Below are 8159 nucleotides of genomic sequence, written 5' to 3'. Positions count from 1 at the left end.
TGAAGCTGCTTGATCCTACTTTTCCTTCCTTTCCCTTTACTTTCTTTTCCTTCCTTGCTCCAAAGCTAGAGTGCTCCAAGAAAACTCTAAGTGACCAAGGGTGAGAGAGAGAAAGAGAATAATGAGAGAGTTACAAAACTTGAACTGAAAAGAGGTTACTAATTGATCCTCAAAAGCCTTTTTATTAATGAGTCCTCTATTTTCTTCATTTTCCATTATTTTCCTTCATTTTTCTCGTCACATGCAACCTGTGAAGTTTCACCTTACTTTTCTCATAATTTCCTTTATTTTCATAAATAAATGTGCCAAAAATGCCTTTTTTCCTTTTAATGCCTTTGCCAATTTTCCTTAGACATAAACACACATCCAGTGATGCCCACTAGCATATCTTTGCCCAACATTCAACTTGGAATAAGTATCCCTTAATTGTGGTCTTATTTTTCCTTTATTAACTTTTATTACATGAACTTTTCACTAGGGATTTTGCATAACCCCCCCTGGACAGAACACCATCCTTAGTGTTAAACCACACCATGACCTTAGTAAAATTTCTGGAGAGAAAACATACTACCCATGGAGCTTTATAACTCAATTCATTGTAGTATTTACAATGAAAGACCTACCCAAAAGAAAAACATCATGATAACATGACAAGATAACAACCATAATAACGTGAGACCCATACCTCTTATTGAAGATTTATAAATTAACTCATGGTCATATTTACATCCGTATACATATACATACATATACCAAAACATCGACAAAACATATGCCAAAATATACCAACATCGAACCAAAACTTCTTTGCCTCAACCAACAAACAATGAAGGATACAGGGCATGCATCCAATCCGCCATCTCCTATGTAACTTCTTCAGGACCAAAGTTCTTCCACTGCACATTAACTTTCTCTATGGCTTTGTTCTTTAGCATGAGATGCTTCCACTGCAATACGCACTGAGTCTCCAGCTAGAGCTTTCCTTCTTGATCCACCTACAATATAGACCAATCAATAACATGATCAACATCCTTTATATATTTGCTATGCAATGAAATATGGAAAACATCATGGACTTTCACTGTTGGAGATAGTGCAAGTCGATATGCCACTAGTCTAATCCTCTCAAGGATCTCGAAAGGTCGAGAATACCGTGGTGCCAACTTGGCACATGAACCAATCCTCAAAGAGATTTTCTTGGGCTTGACATGCAAATACACATGCTCCCCAACCAAAACTCCTTGAATACCCTATGATGATCCACATAACTCTTCATTCTATCTTGTGCTTCCTTTAGATTCTTCTTTACAACCTGCATTTTCTGCTCCATGTCTTCCAACATATTCAGTCCAATAAGTACCGTGTTCACTGGATCACTCTAGCTGATGGGAATGTTACAAATCTATCCATACAATACCTCAAAAGAAATCATTGTCAATGACTTCTGATAACCATTGTTGTATGTGAACTCAACCAATGGAAGATACACCTTCCATTTCCTCCGTTGGTGCATCACATACATCCTCAACACATCCTACAAGATCATGTTGACCCTCTCTTCCTGTCCATATATCTACAGATGATAAGTTGTAATGAAGGCCAAATTTTTACCCAACCCTACAAATAGCTCCCTTCAAAACTTCTAAGTAAACTTCGCATCCCTGTTCGACACAATATTCTTTGGAACACCATGTAGTCTCAATATCTCTCTGATGAATACCTTTGCTACCTCACTAGCTGAATATGTAGTCTTTACTGGAATGAAGTGAGCTACCTTGCTCAACCTATCGACCATGACCATAATACAATTATGCTACTCCACTATCCTCAGGAGTCCTGTAATGAAATCCATTGAAATGAACTCCCATTTCCATTCCAGAATCGTTATCGATTGTAGTAAACCACCTAGATTCTTATATTCTGTCTTTACCTGTTGATAATATAAACATCTAGCCACGAACTATGTCACTTCCTTCTTCATATTTGGCCAATAGTAGAACTTCTTTAACATCGTCAACGTCTTCTGATATCTTGGATGACTCGAGTATGGCTTGGCATGAAATTCCCTCATGATAATATTCTTGAGCTCACTCCAATTCAGCACATAAATCTTGTCTCTAAACCTCACCAAACCATCCTCCGTGAGATGATAGTTTGCATCCCGATCACCTATACCTATACCTATGCTCTGTTGTAGCCTGTGCATGATGTTCATTTATTTTTCATCCCACTATCCTGCTTGCAAGATCCTATCCTATAACTTTGTCCCATAAGAGCTCGTAGTTTCTATATAATTTACTTGTACCTTCCTACTAAGAGTATCGACAACTTGGTTCTCCTTCCCTTTGATCTATCTAATCTGAAAGTCGAACTCACTAAGGGTAGCCAACCATCTAGCATGCCTGACATTTATATTCGGTTGGAGAAACAAATACCTCAACCTGCTATGATACCTCATCAATGTAAACTTCCTACCAAGAAGATAGTGCCTCCACATCTTTAATGCATGTATGATCACTACTAGCTCGAGATCATGCATCAGATAGTTCTTCTTGTGCTCATTCAGTTTCCGTGACTCATATCACACTACCTATCCTTCTTGCATGAGAACTCCACCAAGTCCTCTCTTGCAAGCATCTATACACACTACAAACTCCTTGTCTGGATCCACAATCTTTAGCACTGGTGCATGTGTCAACAACTGCTTAAGCTACTCAAAACTAGCCTCACATTCTTTTGTCCATTCGAACTTCTTACCTTTCCTCTAAAATTATGTGATAGGATATTAAATGCGTGAGACGTTCCTAACGAGCCTCTTGTAGTAACCCACCAATCCCATGAATGATCTCACCTCATCCACATTCTTAGGAGCTGCCCACTCCATGATAGCCCTTATCTTTTATGGATCTACTGCTATGCAATCCTTGGAGACAACTGTTGAAAATGGCAACAAGAAGTGCTAAAAATAGTAGTTCGGGTACCAGAGCTGGATTGGGAAGCAGGGAATGAAAAATGGAAGTGCTAAAAATAGCATTCTATTTTTAGCAATTCAGGATGGATTCCTATTTTAGTCAGTCCCTGGACTAAAAATAGGATGTAAAATTCGAATTTGATAGTAATAGCAGTTTGAAAATTAATTAATTAATTCATCTTGAGCTAATTAGTTAACGAAAATCAAACTTGAAGTCTATGTGGGGACATGCAATAGTTTCTTTATTAATTGAGGAATTTATCCATCAATTAATGAGATAAGGAAGAGTTTTAATTTGAGTAGTAATTAGTTGGCTCAGTTAACTGAGTCAAGTCAAGTTATATTTGATTTAAACAGTTTGTTTAAATTAAGTTCAGTTAGTTAATGCATGCCAGCATATAACTGTTGTACTTTAGATAACTGAAGATTCTATCATGAATAACTCATGCATGTCAGTTCAGACAAAGACGCAGTTGAGATCAAAGAAGGGACAATGTACTATCAGTTGGATGAATATTTTTCCTATAAAGGAAGCTTATCCATGAAGAGGATTTATCTCCTTCAGGACTACGTAGTTGGATTAGAGGTTAGTGAGTGTGTGAAGAGGCCAATTCACACAAGTGGCTACACTAGACCCTAATCAGAATTGCGCAAACAAATAGGAGGCTTAGAGGGCAAACCAGAGGTTAGATAGAGGCCTTTGATTGTCTATGAGCAGTAGAGGTATTTTAAAGAGAGCAGGATAACTTTTGAGATGATTCTTTTTGTAATACTAGCTATATTTCTACTTGTATGATAATACAGAGTTGGGGTTTTAGGTTGAGGCTTTCCCTAGGTTATATCTTCTGTGTTATGTGTGATTGATTCGTTCTTATCAGTTATATGTGTTCTTATTGATGTTGTTCATGTTCGATTAAGCTTCCACCAAATTGGCTGTAGAAGTAGTTCAAGTATTTTTCTTTAGTCTATTGCATTATCATGTGATCTACAATAGGAATTTCTACATGGTATCAGAGCTAGCTGATTTGTAGAAAAATTCTACATGGTATCAGAGAAAAGGTGATCAAAGGAGAGAATGGTATACTGAGAGGAGATTTCAAAGTTTTGAGTTTTGGGCTGAGAGTTTACAGAGCAGATCTGAAAATTTTTGTACAAAATTTTCAGAAACAAATAGCGAATTTGGATTCCTTGTGGAAAAAGACCCAAATTCAAAAAAAAAAAATTAGTTGAATCGGAGTTCGAATGAGGGAGATATCACTGATTTAAAATCAGTGCTTTTTCCAAAAAATTTCATGACGGTGGGAAAGTGAAAATAGATTGGTGTGCTAGCCAAGAACCTATATGCACTTGAGGTACAAGATCCATGCAAAGCTTTGAGGAGCAAGGCAAAGGTTAGATACTTGGTGGTTGAGAGGGAGAGTACATTACCTCTCAACATGCAGCACTAGAAGAAGTCTCAGACGATTGTGGAGGAGCCACAATTGGTGAAGCAGCTTTAGGAGGTTGTGGAGAAGCCACAACTAGAGAAACTAAGAGGAGATCAAGTAGAGACATCTACCCATGCAGAGACCTCTAGTAGGGGGAAACTTCGAGCTAGGTGGGCAAAGGGATCACATGCAGCCATACCTCCAGGTAAATGGTGGGGCGATGTGGAGTGATCGTCCCAAGGAGGAGGGGTAGGATCATTGAGGTACCAAACCTCTTTGATTTGACTTTGCTATAGGAGCCCCGATGAGGAGTAGTATGACTAACTGATTGGGTAGAGACAGATGCGGATGGAGCAGCAGAGAGAGATACAGTGTAAGAGTCCCAGGATTGTGTGGAGCTAGCAGGCTACAGCAATGCGAGAGGCATAGGAGTGTTGTACCAGTGCAGGATGGCACAGAGAGGCATGTAATAGTGCGAGATGCATGGAGTGTTGTAGCAGCTCATAGGTCAGAGAGGGAGAACTTGTCAGCAGTAGGTAGAGCTTCATCATCAGAGTATGTTTCTAGCCCAGCAGAGAGATCAGTGGGAGTTTCTTTTGTTCTGAGAGTTGTTGGAGAAACCACAGTTGGTAGATGTGTTGCAAGCAGAACATTCCAGAGGTATAGGATCAAGTTCGAGTTGAAGCCTTTCTTGTTGAGAGGGAGTGTTGAAAATGGCAACAAGAAATGCTAAAAATAGAAGTGCTAAAAATAGCAGTTTGGGTACTAGTGCTGGATTGGGCAACAAGGAATGAAAAATGGAAGTGCTAAAAATAACATTCTATTTTTAGCAGTTCAGGATGGATTCCTATTTTAGTGAGTCCCTGGACTAAAAATAGGAAGTAAAATTTGAATTTGATATTAATAGTAGTTTGTAAATTAATTAATTAATTCATCTTGATTTAATTAGTTAAGGAAAATCAAACTTGAAGTCTATGTGGGGACATGCAACAATTTCTCTATTAATTGAGGAATTTATCCATCAGTTAATGAGATAAGGATGAGTTCTAATTTGAGTAGTAATTAGTTGGTTCAGTTAACTGAGTCAAGTCCAGTTATATTTGATTTAAACAGTTTGCTTAAATTAAGTGAGTTCGGTTAGTTAATGCATACTAGCATATAACTGTTGTACTTCAGATAACTGAAGATTCTCTCATTAATAAATCATGCATGTCAGTTCAGACAGAGACCCAGTTGAGATCAAAGAAGGGACAATGTACTATCAATTGGATGAATATTTTTCCTATAAAGGAAGCTCATCCATGATAAGGATTTATCTCCTTTGGGACTGCGTAGTTGGATCAGAGGTTAGTGAGTGTGTGATGAGGCCAATTCACACAAGTGGCTACCCTAGACCCCAATCAGAATTGTGCAAAGAAATAGGAGGCTTGGAGAGTAGACTAGAGGTTAGATAGAGGCCTTTAACTATCTATGAGCAGCTGAGGTATTGCAGAGAGAGCAAGATAGCTTTTTAGCTGATTCTTTTTGTAATACTGGCTATATTCCCACTTGTATGATGATATAGAGTTGGGGTTTTAGAGTGAGGCTTTCCCTGGGTTATATCTTCTGTGTTATGTGTGACTGATTCCTTCTTATCAGTTATATGTGTTCTTATTGATGTTGCTCATGTTCGATTAAGCTTCCGCTAAATTGGTTGTAGAAGTAGATCAAGTATTTTGCTTTAGTCTATTGCATTATCAGGTGATCTACAGTGGGAATTTCTACAACAACATGCCCCAAGTAATGTACCTCAATCTAAAAGAATCTCACATGCTAAGTTTAGCATATAACTGATGCTCTCTTAGCAATATCAACATTGCTACTAAATTCTTGACATGTTCTTCCTCATTCTTAGAATATACCAGTATATCATTAATGAATACAATAACAAACATGTCCAGATAAGGACACAACACGCTATTCATCAAACACATGAATGTAGCTAGAGCATTAGTGAAATCGAATAGAACAAAAAAAAATTAATAATGCCCATACCTGGCCTTGAACGCAATCTTGAAGATATCCTCTTCCTTAGTGTGTACCTAATGGTATCCCAATCTCAAGTTGATCTTGGAGAACATTGTTGCTCCCTTCAATTGATAAAAAAAACCATCAATCCTCAGTAATGGGTACCTATTCTTGATCATTACTTTGTTCAACTGCCTTGTTATGAGGAATTTTGCATCTACGGATAAATACTAATTCCCTAGGTAGGTAGCTATACCTAGAACAACATATTTGAAGCACTTATCCTTTTTCTATAGAAGATAAATAAGACAAGGGAATCAAAGGAACTACTTGTTCTTTCACTTTGTTTTTGTCTCCTTTGTATGGCTCCCATTGCTCCTTCTCGAACTTAACTCACTCAAAAAGTACCTGCAAGCATAAAAAAAAGATAGAGAACCAATCAAAGCAAGAGATCTATCGACTATTAGTAAATGGAATCAGATACATTCCCACATATAAACATCATATATCAAGATAATCATATGGAAAAATGGTAAACAACTTTATTAATTAGAAGGAAGAATTAATACCATGAATTCTGATCCATTGCCACTCTTCCAGCTTGGGTTCCAACCAACATCACATCAATAGTATAGCACTCTGGCAACATAGCAATACTTGCTTATAATCTCAATCCTCACACCAATAGTATCTCCTTACAAATTCTCAAATTCCAGCCCTTGATCACTTAGATGAGTGCTCAATTTATAGGTAGATGGAGGAGGTTTTGTCATAAATGAGGGTATTGAATGGCCTTCCAAACTTAGAGTTAGTTTCCATGGAGGAAGGGATGAGAGGATAGGAGGTTACTTAACTCATTCCTCATCCATTTTCAAGCTCATAGGAGGTGATAAGTGTGGGAATCTTCTAGATGACTCCAAAGGATAAGAATATTCCCAAAACCCTACGTGAATTGCACTCAATCTCGCCCAGCGCAGGTCAAATTGGGCCTAGGTGCTTTTCAGAGCACCCTAACATGGGCCTACCTACACTAAAGTGCACTTATCCCTGTCCAAGGTTGTGTTGGTCCCTCAAGGAGGCAATTCTGGAGGGTTTCAGGGCAAGAAACTCTCAGGGAAGGAGTCATTCAAAATGGTGACTTGTCTAGGGCATGTAGCAACTGAATTAGGGTTTGATGAGCCCTAAAAGTATGGATATGAAGGATGGGAGTGATCTGCCCAAATGGATCTGTAACATTCCTATAGTCAATGCACAATCTAATAGTACCATCTTTCTTCTTCCCAAACAATGCTAGTGTACCCCAAGGTAATACCCTCGGCCTAATGTACCCCTTGTCCAACATTTCCTTTAGCTGCAACTTTAACTCAAGCAACTCGGATGTGCTCATCCTATAAGGTGCTCTTGATGTTGGAGCTTCCCCTGGAACCAACTCAATAGAAAAATATACCTCCCTGTGAGGTGGAAACTCTCTAATGTCCTCAAGAAATACATCCTAAAACTGATGTAAAACTAGGTACATGCTTAACACATAAGCATCCTCAAACTCCTTTCCCTTGTCACTAGAAATGTGCACTGTAAACATCACACAACCTTTTCTACGACTATCCTAAGCCCACATAGCGGTAACCATCCTCATTAATGTAGGCTTCTTATTCCCCTGTAAAGTACGCTTTCCCCACTATCATCCACACACTCATTGGTCTTGTCGAAGCAATCCACTTTGGTTTTGTGAAGGTATATCAAATCCATACCCA

This window comes from Pinus tabuliformis, chromosome 2_1 (genome assembly GCF_031772625.1).
Source record: "Pinus tabuliformis cultivar Carrire ecotype Pingquan chromosome 2_1, CPIR1, whole genome shotgun sequence".
Taxonomy (NCBI): domain Eukaryota; kingdom Viridiplantae; phylum Streptophyta; class Pinopsida; order Pinales; family Pinaceae; genus Pinus; species Pinus tabuliformis.
The sequence above is the reverse complement of the archived record's forward strand: the minus strand, read 5'-3'. Positions refer to the sequence as shown.